The sequence below is a fragment of the Petaurus breviceps genome, unplaced genomic scaffold, assembly GCF_028583685.1.
Source record: "Petaurus breviceps papuanus isolate PSGF00001 unplaced genomic scaffold, PetGlider_PUasm1.0 183, whole genome shotgun sequence".
Lineage (NCBI taxonomy): Eukaryota > Metazoa > Chordata > Mammalia > Diprotodontia > Petauridae > Petaurus > Petaurus breviceps.
Genome location: NW_027185791.1, coordinates 7,697,674 through 7,713,977, shown reverse-complemented (window position 1 = coordinate 7,713,977; position 16,304 = coordinate 7,697,674). Strand labels below are relative to the sequence as shown.

At 35.3% G+C, this 16,304-nt stretch overlaps 1 pseudogene; it reads right to left on the bottom strand.

Annotated features, from left to right (window-relative positions):
- Positions 1–15,269: 15,269 nt before the first annotated feature.
- LOC138160972 (large ribosomal subunit protein uL30-like) lies at positions 15,270–16,093 on the bottom strand (annotated as a pseudogene).
- Positions 16,094–16,304: the final 211 nt, after the last annotated feature.

Here is a 16,304-nt window from a genome sequence, read left to right as displayed (position 1 = left end):
CTAATTACTTTCAGTATTTTTTCCTTGACCTGGGAACTCTTGAATTTAGTTAAAATATTTCTGAGAATGTTTGTTTTGGGATTGTAGTGTCAACATAATATTCACAGTGCTGACTGCAACTGAGTATGACAGCATCGTACTCAAACACAAAATATAACAGACTCTCCAAAAATAAGAAAGAAGCAAAACATTTATTCAGACACCAGAAAAAAAATCTCAGCACCAGAAAATCTAATCAATCATAGTAGCAAAGAAGTTAATGAGCCACAACACAGCATGAAACCACACCATCTTTTAGCCTTCCCACAAACATCTACTCACAAGCCTAGCTGTCTGCTTGGGTGTGTCTTCTCCTCCCTCTAGCTCTAACTACTCTGACTCCCAGCTTCTTATGGGCTCTGTTCCACCCTTCAGCAAACTCCTCCCACCACAGGCTCCATATAATTACATCCAGTTTGTTAGGGGCAGGGAAGATCTTCAAATTACCATTATCATTACATTTGGCCCCAAGATCTTTCATGTCTCTTACATAGCAAAAATACATTAACAATACATTTAATTACATAGGTTAATGAGAGTTTAGGGGTAACTAGTGTCAACAGAATTTTGCAACAATATAATGTGGATAATAGAAAATCAGCACATAAAACAATATCTTAAAGTGGGGGCTTGGGCACAAGTACCCCATAAGTCCCTCCTCAGACACATGGGGCTCAAAATATTGGGGCAAGGGGTCAAGGGCTCTTCTCCATACATGCTTCCTGTTGAAATTGGATGTAGAGCTGTTCCTTCCTCAAAAGCTCTCATTCAAGAGATCAGTACTTTAGCTGTTATCTGGAGCTTGGTTGACCCCAGGTCCAGGGGTGACATATCACAGTTGTGGACAGAGGAGAACATCTGGTTTAAGTGATCAGGCATCTTCAGGTGGAGGGTACTAAGCCTTCAGGAAACACATCTTGCAAACAAGTTTAACAGACATAAGGCTGAAAAGAAAGAAATATAGGGGCAGCCATGTTTCTAGAGTCCATGAACTTACTATCATAGCCTCATTCACAGTAGAATATATGACAATATTCTCCTTGTTCTGTTTTAATGGTTTGATGTACTGCCTTAAATCCAGCATATTGAAAATTTCCCCCGTCCCAGTACTTTTTTTTAAATCTGCATCTCCCTGAAGGTGTGACTAACTTGGATGAAATGGTTCAGGAAGATATTTTTTTTATATTTAAACTTTTTCTCATTGTTTGCTTATGTTTTTTCTATCTTACTCCTTGAATTTGTCCTTTATGTTAGCATTGGACCCTGCTCACTTCCAGGGTAGATGACTGGTTTAAACTTCTTTCTGTTATTTCCTTCTGTTTTCACAGCCCAGTCTCAAGACTTGTAGGTTTTTGGTGCACCCAAAGTGGTGTTATCCTGAGAGAAATTTGGTCACTGCCCCTCTTGACTATACTCTGGTTCTTACACAGCTTGGCATTTATTCTTTCATGATTGCAAACACTTCTCTCTCTCCTGGGACTGCAAACTGGAACTGGTTAATGGGCAACAGAAATGCCAGTTTACATTTAATGCCCCTGCCAGTGTTAGAACGGGGATCCTCTGGGATCTCTTTCTGACCTGGTATTCATTACTCTTATTGCCCATGGGTGCTGGTGTTACTGCTGCCACCACTTCTACTGTCATTACTGCTCTCCATTTCTCCTTGTTGCTGCCACCTGCCACCACTATTACTTGGCTTTCAGACCACAGTTCTTAGACTAGTGACATTCCAATGTCCTTAGACATCTTTTTCTGTCTTCCTAACCTGCCCTGGGTTTGTAAATTGAATCACTATGACTTTTTCTTGACTTTTCCACTTGGAATTCTGTTCAGTGTTTTCTGTGGTTGTTTTTTAGGAAGAGTTTTGGTGGAAGTTTGTCAATTGTGATATTTCACTCTACTATATTGACTCTGTTCCCCTCCTTCATGCAATTCCCAGAAGTTAGAACTGAAATGAAAAAAGGCTGAATTAGGTAGGTAGCATGTTATAAGGGAAAGCACCCTGAATTTGGAGTTAGGAGGGCCTTCATTCAAATCCTTGTTTGCAACTGTCTACCTATGTGACCTTGGGGAAGCCTCTGGGCCTCATTTTTCTGATATATAAAATAAGGAAATTAGTTTAGATCACTTCTAAGATCCTTTCTAGTTTTAAATGTATGGTTTTAGTAACAAGGAAGATAGCAACGAAGAAAGGAAGGCAACATTTATTATTAAGTGCCTTCTTTGTGTCAGAAACTGGGCTAAATGCTTTAAAAATACCATCTCATTTTATCCTCAGAACAATCCTTGGAAGGACGGGCTATTATTATCCCCATTTTACAACCGAGAAAACTGATGTAGACAGAGGTGAAGTGATTTCCTTAGGGCCACATAACTAGCATCTGAGGTCAAATTTGAATTCAGGCCTTCTTAGTTCTAGACCCATCAGTTTATCCACCTAGCTGCTTATAGAAGTTATTTCTTATTAAAGATTGCAGTATTGAGCATGGGCAAACATTGATTATAGATTTAGAACTAGAAAGGGCCTTGGAGGTTGTATCTAGGCTCTCATTTTATTAACGAATAAAAATGATTCAGAAAGGATGTGTCACATAGGCAATAAATGGCAAAAGATTTGGATCTGTACCTTCTGATCCCAAACCCATTGTTTTCCAATCTACCAAAAATTATTTATTTTAATATGTTACTAGGGATATCCACAGAGATGGATTTTTATAATACAGCTTTTGTTAATATGAAGCAATTGGTCTGAATAACATAAATGGACTTTTATGAGGATATGTGTATATCATATGTCATTTAGGGCATGACCCTCCCCAAGTGTAAATTTATATTAACATTATGCCTAAGTTTAGAAATAAGTGAATTTAATATTTTAGCCACATTAGACTTCTCTCATGCTATTTTATTTTCTGCAGCAAATTTAATTACTAGAATCAACAGCTATTTCTCATATGTGGCACTTTCTTTTAATCTCTCTATGTTTGAAGTGGCAAATAACATGATTAGATATGTTCCTATTCTTTATGTACCTTTTCCTTCTTGTAGTAGTCAAAGGAAGAAACAGGATTCTTCCATCATTGTGAGATTCTGCTGATTTGAGAAGCTGATTAATGTTGCTATCACAAATTCTGTAAAAAGAACTAACTCCAGACTGTATCAGATGTCACAACTGTGAGATGCTGATCTTTAATCACCTACAACACATATCCGCTGCCATGGCAGCAAAGAATGAGCTATCATCGTGTAAGTTTGATAGGCTAGTATTTTCTCAAAATACATCAGGATGATGAATTTTAACATTTATTATAAGCAGAATATGGCACACATTCTAATTCTGTACTATGAAGCTCCATAAAATGTGCTGCCAGTTGCATATGATTAGTATATGGCCGGCTTCCTTGGTTGTTGGTGCCTTGCAGAAATCACCCATGAAAATCTGCATTTTCATTATCATTCACTTGATGGCCTTGGGATGTGATGGTCACTGAATATTTATAAAATGGTAAATTATTATGAAATATGGAGGATGGTTATTTAGCCCACTCCACCTTTTTTATGTCTCCCTACTTTCCCCTAAACCAAGATGTTTTAAAGATTTTTTTTAAGGGAGAGAGATTTGAAAACAGAAAATAAAACCCTTTACTTCAGTATTTCAAAATAATCTTTGATCTGCAAGGTTTACAGGTGCAGATTTCAATTCCTCAATAACTCAGTAGTCATCATGAGTTCCTCTCTCTTTCTCTCTTTGTGTGTGTGTGTGTGTGTGTGTGTGTGTGTGTGTGTGTGTGTAGAATCTTTGCCTGATGGTAAGTCTTTGGGGGATGAATCTCTCCACAGTTAACTATGTGTTGGTCTTGGTCTATTTTATGATTTTATGACTATCAATTTGGTAGCCTTTTGTTAATCCTGGCATGTAAAGTTCCTCCATCTATATTCATAGACTGGGGGAAGGGACAATGGCTTCATCTTTGTCTCACGCAAAGTGGTGAGTTTCTCTTTGCCAAGGCAAACCTCTCCATATGGGCCCTTGATTCCATCTTATTCTGGCTTCTCCAGCAACTTGTTTACTATATAATTCTTATTCTCTCATCAATATATTATCATCTCTCCCTTTCTACTGGCTCCTTCTCTGCTGCCTAAAAACACATGCAAATTTTCACTATTGTTAAAAATACCTCACTTCACCTGACCATCCCTTCTAGGTATCATTCTATATATCTCTGTCTACATCACAAAACTTAAGAAAGCAATCTATAGTTAGCACCTAGATTTTCTGTCCTCTCACTTTATTCTAGCCTTTGTATAATATGGTTTTTGACATCATGATTCAACTGGAAACTGTCCTCTCAAAAGTTACCGCTAATTTATTTTTGTCTTTGAAGTGCTTGTTTTATTTCTTCTTAATAGTATTTTATTTTTTCCAATTACATATATAGTTTTAGACATTCACTTTTATAAGATTTTGAGTTCCATTTTTATTTTTCTCCCTCTCTCTTTCCCCTCCCCAACATGGCAAGCAATCTGATATAGACTATACATGTACAATCATATTAAATATATTTCCACATTAGTCATGTTAGAAAAGAAGAATCAGAAGAAACAGGAGAAATCATGAGAAGGAAAAAAAGAGAAAATAGCATGCTTCAACATGCATAGTTCTTTTTATGGATGTGGATGGCATTAAGTCTTCTGGAATTGTCTCAGATCATTGTATTACTGAGAAGATAGAAGTCTATCCAAGTTGGTCATAGCGCCATGTTGTTGTTATTATGTACAATGGTCCCATTGTTCTGTTCACTTCACTCAGCATGACTTATGCTTTATTCCTTTCAATGTATCCTTCAACCCAGTGACATGTTTTTCCTATTCATTTATCATTCTGTCTGTTCACTGTTTATCCACCCACGCTTTTAATATTATCTTTTCTTATTTCCACTTCCCAACTTCCCTGGTTTTTCTCAAGGTTCAACTGAAATCCTACCTTTTGTAAGAAGTCTTTCTTGCCTGCTCCCCACCCCCCACCTCATGCTAATGCTTTCCTAGTAAGATTACCTCATATTTGCCCTGCATAGATTTTGAATGAATATAGCTGTTTGTATGATATCTTCTCCATTAGAATGTCATCTCTGAGGAGCAGAGCCTTGTGTTCGGCTTTCTTTTTATCCTAATGCTTAGCACAGTGTCTGGCACATAGCAAGTGCTTAATGAATGCTTATTGACTTGCCTAGTATTTCAGGGTATCTAAGCACTTGTGTTATCTAGTCCGTAAACCTTTTAATGAGTCCATTTTTGACCTGACTTGGCCAAAGAGAAAAAGAGAACATATGTATATGTGGGTCAGTTGCTGATCTTCACATGCATTCTAAAGTGCTTAGGGAAGACTTTGATGCATGCACAGTACCTTTGTTAAAATAGAAATAGCCTATTTTTGATGATTGCTTTGTAAATTGGTCCATGTGCTATCATTTCCTATCAATTGGAGATTGCTATTTCACTATTTCATCAAATTATTTCTCCCACCTTTGATCTCATTTAAGCTCTCTTTCCAGCATTATATGGGCTCTGCTAATTCTATTAAGCTCAATTCTAAGTGGCTTAATTTAGATGATTTGCTTTAGGATCTCAGAGGTGGAAAGAACACTGGACTTAAAGTAAAAAGAACCCTTTTGGATATTGAGGGAGATACTAGGTAAATTTTACTTAGCACGATCACTGCCCTTATGTAGTTGATGGTCGTGTGTGTGTGTGTGTGTGTGTGTGTGTGTGTGTGTGTGTGTGTGTGTTGTGCTTTTTTGGGGGGAGGTAGTGAAGGTGAAGTACAACTACAGATAACTTTTATTCTGAATATCATGATATGCACATTAAAGAGGCATAGGAATCTATTTTAGGTTACATCCTGGCTCTCAGGTCTTCCTAGAGTAATTTAATTTCTCTGAACTTCAGTTTCCTCATCTTTAAAATGTGTTTATTGAAACTTGCACTCTCTAACTCACTTGGTTATTTTGGAAATCAATTGAGATATACTATATAAGTAGAATAGAAGGATAAGAGCACTGTCAATCAATCTATAAACATTTATTAAGTGGCTATTATGTGCCAATTATTATGCTAACTGCTATAGATAAAAAAGAGACAAAAGATAACTTCTGATCTCAAGGAATTCATAATAATGGATGGAGATAGTAAGCAAACTGATATGAACATATACTATCTACAGGAAAATAGGTAATTATTTTTTAAAAGTCACTAGAATTAAGAGGGGTTGGCAAAGGTTTTCTATAGAAGATGAGATTTTAATTGAGGCTTAAAGGAAGCAAGGGAAAGAAGTAGAAATGATGATGGGGAGAACACTCAAGGCATGGGACACAGCAAACAAAAATACCTGAAGCCAAGAGATAGACAGTTTTATTCATGGAATTAAAAAGAAGTCAATGTCACTGGCCTCTCAACATGTCATTTGCTGCCTCAAAGAGTATGTGGCAAAAAATAAGGTGTAAGAAGACTTGAAAGTTGAGAAGTCAGGTTATGGGGAAATTTAAAAGTTTGTGGGTTTTATATTTAATCCTTGAGGCAATAGAGAACCACTGTAGTTTATTGAATAGGGGATAAGGGTGACATGATCACACCTACACTTTAGAAAAATCACTTTATTTGGTGGCTGGATGGAGGATAAACTAAAATGGGGAGAAACCTGAGTCAGCAATTGTCCAAGTATGAGCTGATTAATGCCCGTATCAGGGTAAGGGTAGTATCAGAGGAGTGTCACCATCTGAGAGATAGTGCAAGTTGAAATCTATAGGCCTTCAGTGGATTGGAATTGAAGATGGCAACTAGTTTGCAAGCCTGAAGGAGTTGGGGGGATGATGTTGCCTTTGATGCAGTAAAAGAGATGTTAGGATGGGAAGGAAGGTGGAGGGGGAAAGATAATGAGTTCAGTTTTGGACACATTAAGTTTAATTGGTCCACTGGACATTAAGATCAAGATGTCTTAAGGGTAATGGAAATGTATGATTGGAGGTCAGCAGAGAAATTAAGGCAGGACAGGGAGATTTTAGAATCATTAGCATAGAAGCGGTAATTAAATCTATGGGGACTGATGAGAGCATCAAGTGAAGTGATGTAGAGGGAGAAGAGAAGGTGACCGACCGAAGTAAGAACTTTGTGAGAAACCTATGGTTGGAGGATGTGATGTGGATGAATATAGAGCAAAGCAGACAGAGAAGGAGCAGTCTGATTAGTAGGAAGAGAACCAGGAGAGAGTGGTGTTTCAAAAACTTAGGGAGAAGAGAATATCAAGAAGAAGAGAGTGATCAATAGTATCAAAGACTGAGGTTATCAAGGAATATCAAAGGAGGAATTAAGAAGAATGAGCATTGAGAAAAGGCCAATCAACTTGTCAATTGGGAGATGATCGATAATTTTTGAGAGTGGTTTTGAAGGAACGATGAGGTTGAAAATTGGATTGTAAGTGATTAAGAAGTGAGTGAAAGTGGAGGCAACTATTGCAGATGACATTTTCAAGGAGTTTAGCCACAGAGTTTAGAAGACATATAAGATAAAAATTAGAGGGGGTGGAAGGAACAAATGAGGTTTCTTTGAGGATGAGGTAGATGATGCTATGCTTAGAGAATCCTAGAAAATCAAATAAAAACTAGTTGAAACAATTAACAACTTCAACAAATTTGCAGAATATAAAATAAACCCATACAAATCACCAACTTTATATCTATCTCTATCTATAAATCTTTCTATAGATTGATATTGACAATGAAATCCCCAGGAAGAGACAGAAAGAGAAATTAATTTAATTATATGAATTAAACTACCAAAATTATTTTATAGATCTAGAAAAAATGACAACATTAACTGGAAGAAGAAAAAGTCAAGAAAATCAAGGAAATCAATGAAAAAAAAAATGTGAAGGATGGTGGCCTAGCAGTACTAGATCTCAAACTGTATTACAAAGTAATAATCATTAGAATAATCTGTTATTGGCTAAGAAATAGAGTGGTGGATCAACGGAATAGATTAAGTATTGTGTATGTTTTACATATATGTATATATATTCATATTAAAATGTGGCCTTTTTGGAGGAGGTGAGGGAGGAAGAAAAAAAAATAAAATAAAAAGTGCACAGCAGACTGCAAAAGAAAACCTAGAAGGAAGCATAGAAAGGCTGGGTAGCTTTGAAAACAATGCATAGCATTTGTTACATAGGTTTTCTTGAAATGTAAATTTGTTTCATATTGAATCATTTCTGATATTTCTGCTGTGTACATGGAAATGTTCTTTTATTTCATTTCTCATTTTGTATTTAAGTTTAAAATGAGTAAAAATTCAAGAAAAAACTCAAAGAAATGGCAGAAATTTTGTAACATGTACAACCATAGAGTCTGCTCTACCTTTTTGTCCTTCCCCTTCTTCCTCAGAGTGTGCAGGCTTACTTCACCCATAGTCTATAAATGCCCATGGCAACAATTCAGTACACATTGCAAAAACTCAGGACCTACCAAATACGTAGAGGGATATGATCAGGTGACTAGCATAAGCTTAAACTACCTAACAAACTAACAGGAAAAAATCTGTGTATTAAAAATATAAACTCCAAAATATTCTTGAGAATTCAACAAATAAACTATACAAGAACCAGAATATCATCAGACACAAAGCATAGTTGCATGGACACAACATTGATCAATATCAAGTTAAAAAACTTAATAGATTTAATAATTGCAAATATTCAACATTTCCAACAAGCATTAAAAAAGCTTTCAAAATATAGAAGTTTAGGGAAAGAAATGGAAAAATATGTGGGAACAAGGTAAACTACATTTCATCAATATCATCCTCTAGTCACTGGAGTTTCCCTACAAAACCTATCAAAGGTCCTGCAGAAGATGAGTTTACATATTAATATTTTTATTTGATTGCATAAAAGTAGTCATTTGAAAATAAAATGTAACTGAAGAAGCAATTATTTTGCCTACTTATGAATAATATACAGAGAATTAAGTAAAAATGGTAGGACAGCAACTTGTTCTAGCCCCGTTTCCTTCTGGAATCAATCTAAGAAGATGAAGATGAGATAAAAATAACAATAAAAACAACAACATCAGCAGCATACATTTATATATCTTTCAAATTTTAAAAAGCATATTCTCTCACTTGACAAATGTGTATAAAGTGGTTTATGACCCCAAACTGCCACATGCATGTAAGTTACTATTACTGTTCTAGAGCTGATCAAAGTAAAGAATCTGATGTATTATTTGTATCAAGATCTATTCTGAAATTAGGTCAGTCCAATGGAATACTGTCAGATTTACTTTTTTCTGTGATTGGCACAAAGAAAATTCATTCTTATAATATGTAAATTTCTTTTACCTCATCAAAATGTTCATAATTCCCCTTGAAGTTTGTCTACTTCATCCCTATGGATTGATTAGGAAGGCTCTTGGCTTTTCTCTGGTTTCACAGACGCCTGACTCTCCATAATTAGGGACAAGTTGAAAGAAAAAAAATTATATTCAGTCATAGCCCACATCAATGTTGCACTGTTAAGATCACAATACTAAAGAGTATTTACTAAACAATTTTAAATATTCAGTCCACAAGGAAGGAAATAAGCATTTATTAAACACCCAGTATATACTAGGCACTTGCTAAGAAATTTTTGCAAAATTATTTCATTTGATCTTTCCCACTACTGGTGCTATTAGGTGATATTATTATCCTCATTTTTTGAATTGAGGAAAGTGAGGCAGACTGGTCAAGTGATTTTCTTAGGGTCAAATAACTAGTAAGTGTTTAAGGAAAATTTGAACTCAGATCTTCCTGTCCAGTTCCAACCTTCTTCCTACTGTGCCACCAAGCTGACAAAACAAGATTGTTTAGCAGAGGCAATAAACTTTAAGTTTTTGTGTCCAATATAAAATGAGCTTAATTCAGCACCAGTTGGAGCAAGGGGAAAGAGGTTGGGGCATGAATCAAATCTTCTGACCATCTTATAGTTCATATTTTCCACACATTACATGGTGTGTGTGTGTGTGTGTGATCACAAGCTTGGCTTTTCAAGGTGAAATTAAACAGAATATTAAAGCATATCTTGGGCATTACTTTTGCAATCCAATTTCCAATACAATTTTGGCCTTTAGATATTATAGTGGTTACATATATAAGGAAGTATATTCTATAGCACATGCCCTTTCTGATTCTGGCAAATCACACCCAAGTTTTGGGGTAAAGTTCTGGCCAAATAAAGGGACTAAGGTGACTCTGTGTTAAAAGGACTTGGGGGAGGCTAGGTGGCACAGTGAATAGAGCACTGGCCCTGGAGTCAGGAGGACCTGAATTCAAATTCGGCCTCAGACACTTAACAGAAAACTAGCCATGTGACCTTGGGCAAGTCACTTAACCCTGATTGCCCTGCCCTCACCCTCCAAAAAAAAAAAAAGGGCTTGAGGTTATACTATGAAGGTGGGAATACACATTTATGTAGAGCCTACTCTGTGCCAGGCACTATGCTATACACTTTTGACAACAACAGGTAGTTGCTATTATTTATTTTTATTTTTTGCTTTTTGGAGGGCAGTTGGGATTAAGTGACTTGCCCAAGGTCACACAGCTAGCTTTTGTGTTAAGTGTCTGAGGCCGGATTTGAACTCATTTCCTCCTGACTCCAGGGCCAGTGCTAGGTAGGTGCTATTATGATCCCCATTTTACAGCTTGGTAAATTGCAGCAGACAGAGGGTAAGTGGCTTTCCCAACATCACACAGCTAGTTACTGTCTGAGTCCAGATTTGAATTCAGGCCTTCTAGATCACAGGCCCAGCAGCATCCATGCTATGGAATGGCAAAAACTTCTTGCTTCCTTGGAGCATTCTAGATGACAATGATGGGGGGTGAGGGAGGAGGGTTGATGTTCTATGCCAATTAAGGAAGGCATAGTTTCTGGCTTACGCTCTCTGCTTCTACTCACCTGGCTAACAAGTACTATATTCCAGATGTGTCAAACTTTCCTGCAAAACTCTCAAGTTTTAATGTGCCTGAAGCAAATTAAAATGCAATTGGGAAATTGTTAGTAAAACAAATGTCATGCAACAAAGATAATGCTAATTTGTGGTTTTCTAAGTCACCTATGACTTGCAAGGATCTGTTTCTTTTTAACGTTGACACCACTTCCTAGATTCCAGCAAGCAGTAGATTCTGAACACTAAGTAAATTATGTGTGTGTGTGTGTGTGTGTGTGTGTTTAGGGACAGGGGGAGGGGATTTATGACCAAAAAGTGAGAAAAGGGAGTTTAACCCTGTTCTGATTAGAGGACAGGTTCTCCCAAACTGAATTCAAAACTACAATCCAAGTCCAGAGTACAGGTACCCTTTCTCCTAAAAGGGAGTGGTGCTTTACTTTAGTCTCTGTACATACCCAGCAACAGTTTAGGAGATCATTTGTTGTGTGGAAGGAACAGTAAGAGAACTTGTTTGCCTAGCTTCACCACAGGGTGCAGAAACGAGAGTAATTGATAATAAAGTTGAAAAGTCAGGTTAAGGACAACTTGTGAAGGCCATTAAAAGCGAAATAGGAGTTAATATTTGACTCCAAAGGCAATAGGAAGTTATTGAATTTTATTTTTCAGCAAGGGAGTGATATGGTTAGAACTGTGCTTTAGGAAAATCACTTTACCAGTTGATTAATGATGGGTTGTAGTGGGAAAAGACATGAAGTAGGAAGAAAAATTAGGAGGCTTTTGCTGTAGTCTAGGTGAGAAGTAATAAAAATCTGAACTAGAGTGGTACCTATGTCAGTAGATAGAATATGAATTTAAGAGATATTATGGGAATAGAAATGGAAAGACCTGAAATCAACTGATTGCATATGTTGGATAAAGAAGAATTGAAAGCAGCTATGTGGCTCACTAAATAGAGTTGCTGGCCTTGGAGTTAAAAGAGCTTGAATTCATTTCTGGCCTTAGACACTCACTGTGTGACCCTGAGAAAAACCCTCTTTGCATCTGTTTCCTCATTTATAAAATGAGCTAGAGAAAGAAATGGCAAACCATATCAGTATCTTTGTCAAGAAAACCCCAAAAGAGGTCATGAAGAGTTAGACATGACTAATTGGCAAATGATAACAACAAAAAAGGAGACTAAAAGATCAAAGATAATTCCTGGGTTGAAAAGCTAGGAGAATGGAAGGATTATGGTGCCCTCAGCAGGAATTGGGGAATATGGAAAAGGATATTTCGAGGGAAAGAATGATTTCTTTTATGAGCACACTAAGTTTGACTTCCTTTGACTTGGAGTTAGAAATATTTAATAGGCAATTGAATATCAATTCAATTGATATCTTGCTTCTCAAGAGAGAAACTAGGACTGAGTATGCAGAACTCTAGGACTTGTCTGCCAAGATATGATAAACTCATGAGAGTTGATGAGATCACCAAATTTAAAAGAATAAGAAGAAAAGGAATCAGGAAAGAATTTAACCCATAGTTAAGAGTCATGGCAAGGATGATAGAAGACTGAGAAAGATATTAGAGAGAATGTGAAAAAGAGCTAAGGCAGGCATGAGGAAAATCAAGTGAGAGAAGTGTCATGAGACCCTCAGATTTTTAAAAATTCTTTAAGATATATTTTTATTTATTGCATTAAAATTTTTCCAATTATATGTAAAAATTTTTGAATATTCATTTAAAAAATTTTGATTTCCCACCGTCCAACCTTCCCCTATCCCTTGAGAATGTAAGCAATATGATATTGATTATGTGTGTGAAGTCATGCAAAACATTTTCATGTTAACCATGTTGTAAAAGAAAGCACAAGCAAAAAAAAAGAAAAAGAAAAAAAAAAAGGAAAAAAACATATGCTTCCATCTGCACTTAGAGTTCACCAGTACTCTTTTCACACAGTATATTTTAATCATGGGTCCTTTGGAATTGTTTTGGATTTTTGTCTTAATCAGAGTAGCTAAGTCTTTAATAGTTGATCATTACAGCTTTGTTATTACTGTATACAATGTTCTTCTAATTTTGTTCACTGCATTTTGCATCAGTTCATGTAAGTCCTCGCAGATTTTTCTGAAAACATCCTGCTTATCCTTTTTGGTAGCACAATAGCATAATTTCTTACAGCACAGTGGCTCAGTTCCCTTTATCTTTGAGTGATGAGGCCTTTATCAGAGAAACTTGCTGTAATTTTTTCCCTCCATTTTCCTGTTTTCCTTTTAAGATTGGCTGCATTAGCTTTATTTGTGAAGGGAAAAAAAAACTTTAATTTCATGCAATCAAAATTAATCTATTTTTATTCTTGTGATTCTCTCCATCTTTTTTTTGGTCATAAACTCTTCTCTGTAGGTCCAACAGGTACATTTTTCCCTGCTCCTCTAATATGACTCTTTGTGTTTAGATCATTCATCTTTTTTGACCTTCTCTTGATGTATGGTGTGAGATGTTGGTTTATGTGCAATTTCTTCCAAATTTTCCCAGAAGTTTTTGTCAAAGGATGAGTTCTTGCCCCCAAAGCTTGAATCTTCAGTTTTATCAAACCCTAGGTTACTATGGTAATTTATAGTGGTAAATTTTGCTGTGTATCTAATATGTTCCACTTATTTGTCACTCTATTTCTTTTTTAACTTTTAATTTATAAATAGAACAAGCATTTTCATAACAATATGATAAAAAGATGATTGCACATGAAATTGCAAATGTATTCTATACAACTTGTTATTTTCCTTTTAAATATATAAAAAAAGATATCCTGCAAATTTCTTTTTTTCTTCCTTTCATCACCTAGAGATGGTAACAATTAGACAAAATTATGATTTTATATACATTTAAAATAATTCTATGAATACTTTTATTTATTAATTCTTTCTCTGGATGCAGATACCATCTTTCTTCATATGTCCATTCTAATTGGTTAATTTGAGTATTTAGAATAGTTAAAGTGACTTATTCACTCAAAGTTTAAATTAAACTAATATTGCTGTTACTATATACACCATTCTCTTGCTTCTGCTCATTTCTCTCTTCATTTTTTCATGCAAGTATAACCACATTTTCCCCAAGATTGTCAAACCTATCATGTTTTTAATAGTAAAGAGGTTTTTATTTTGTCAAAAGCTCTTTCTACATAAATATTGATATGAATAGATTTTTATTGATATGGTAAATTACAATTAAAGATATAAGGTTTTTAGATTTTTCTGTTTTTGTCTTTTAATTTGTTGAATTTATTGAATAAAACAAGCATTTTCATAATATATTATCATAAAAAAGATGATTGCACATGAAACATTAAATATATTATACCCAGTTTGCTATTCCTTTTAAATATATAATAAAGATATCATGTAAATTTATTTTTTTCTTCCCTTCCCCACCTAGAGATGGTTACTATTAGACTATATATATATATATATACATATACATATACATACATATATATATATGTAAAATCATTCTATACATACTTCTATTTATTAGTTCCTAGCATATTTGTCATCTGGTCAGATTTTTGTTATATATTTTTGTACTATACTTGCTAGTATTTTATTTAAAATTTTGCACTGATATTCACTAGAGAAAACAATCTACTATTTTCTATCTCTGTTTTTGTTCTCCTTGCTTTAGACATCAAAACCATATTTGTGTCATAAAAGGAAGTTGTCCCTTACATTTTTTTCAAATAATTCATATAGAATAGAGATTGATCTTTCATTAAATATTTAGTAAAATTCACTTGTAAAGCCATGTGGTATAATTTTTCTTAAAGTTAATTTATAACTTGTTTATTTTTTCTTTAACAATAAGATTATTTAAGTATTCCTTTAATTCCCCTCTGGTTCTAGTGTACTGGTTCAGTTTTACTTTATAATTCCTTGAAAGATGATGGATGTGTAGTCTCATCTTTTGATTTTGGCTTTCAGATAGTCTAATAATTCTTAAATTATCTCTCCTTGATCTATTTTCTAGGTCACCTGTTTTTCTGATATTTTCTTCTATTTTTAATTTTTTTGTTTTTGTTTTTATTATTTCTTCATGTCTCATGGAGTCATTAGCTTTCACTTGACCAATTGTAATTTCTACAGAACTACTTTATTCAGTGAATGTTTGTACCTCCCCCGCACCCCAAGCACAATTCTGCATTTTAAGAGGTTCCTTTCATCAGTGAAGTTTTTTTAAGTAGTGTTTCCCCCAATTACATATCAAGATGATTTTTAGCATTAATTTTTTTTTCTGTCACAGGCATTTTTATTAACAGACCATTAGAAAAATAATCATGGTGTAGAGACCTTTAGTTCATTCTTCTAATAAGCCTGTTGATCTGGTCTTCCCTGTTACCAGCATCTCCACCTTCCACAAAATGTGTAGTCTTTTTCTTCATTCCGCCTTGTGGAGAAGATAATTTGAAGGGCCACAGGAAGTTGTTGGCAGCTTTGGAGTGCTTGCCAACAGTGTAGATCTCATGGATCAAGTCCTCCATGCAGATAATTTCATATTTACCTAGAGATTTTGCAGTAAGGGCATTATCTGTCAGGGCAATTCTCTGTTTCTTGATCTTGCCATAACCATGTTTGTAAATCAAGTCATTCACAGACTTCAGGTTTGGATAACCCCATGCAATGTATGGTTCCACAATCCTCAGCATGTTAATAGAGGCCTTGTTAAGCTTAACAAAAGTGCCATTGAAGATTTGGCGAAGGCGAAGAAGCTGCAATACTTTTTGGACCTTTGGGCTAACACCATTGATACCCCTGATTCTGATCACAAAAGCTAACTTGGGTTCAGCAGGTACATAGTAGTTGCCAGCTTTGTGTGCCATTCTAGCCAGCCGGATTTCACTTCTGTACATCTGTCTGTACTCCTTATGGTAGGCTTTAGCTTTTTCATAGATAACTTTTCTCCGTATTTTACGGAGCTTTTTTTATAGCCATCTTCTTCTTCAAACGTTTGGCCTTCAGTATTGCAAAAGCCTTTCTTTTTTTCAGAAGGGATTCTGGAGTGGATGGTAGCTTCTTCTTTTCTTCTATGCCCGCCATGACTCTGGCTGGAAAAAAGCTTTAGCATTAATTTTTATAAGATATTGAGTTTTATTTTTTACTCTCTCTTTTCCCTTCCCTTTTCCAAAAATGGTAGGCGATTCGATATAGGCTTTGCATGTGCTATAACGTAAAACATAGTTCCGTATAAGTCACAATACCAAAAGAAGAAACAGATCAGAAGAATAAAAGCCATGAAAAATAACAAAGTAATTGAAAAACA